At 51.1% G+C, this 307-nt stretch overlaps 1 protein-coding gene across 1 annotated transcript in view; it reads right to left on the reverse strand.

Annotated features, from left to right (window-relative positions):
- Nucleotides 1–307, reverse strand: part of col22a1 (collagen, type XXII, alpha 1) — a 132,145-nt gene that overhangs the window by 54,838 nt on the left and 77,000 nt on the right. The gene's annotated exons all lie outside the window — the stretch shown is intronic.

Below are 307 nucleotides of genomic sequence, written 5' to 3' on the forward strand. Positions count from 1 at the left end.
GTGGTTTGGACATGTCCAGAGGAGGGACAGTGGTTTGGACATGTCCAACAGAGGGACAGTGGTTTGTACATGTCCAGAGGAGGGACAGTGGTTTGGACATGTCCAGAGGAGGGACAGTGTGTATATTGGCAGAAGGATGTTAGAAATGCAGCTGCCAGGAAAAAGACAAAGAGGAGACATATGGATGCAGTTAGAGAGGACATGGAGGTAGTTGGAGTGAGGACAGAGGATGCAGAGGACAGAGTGAGGACAGAGGATGGAGAGGACAGAGTGAGGACAGAGGATGCAGAGGACAGAGTGAGGACAG

Source organism: Nematolebias whitei, chromosome 19, assembly GCF_014905685.2.
Source record: "Nematolebias whitei isolate Nwh7 chromosome 19, NemWhi1, whole genome shotgun sequence".
NCBI lineage: Eukaryota > Metazoa > Chordata > Actinopteri > Cyprinodontiformes > Rivulidae > Nematolebias > Nematolebias whitei.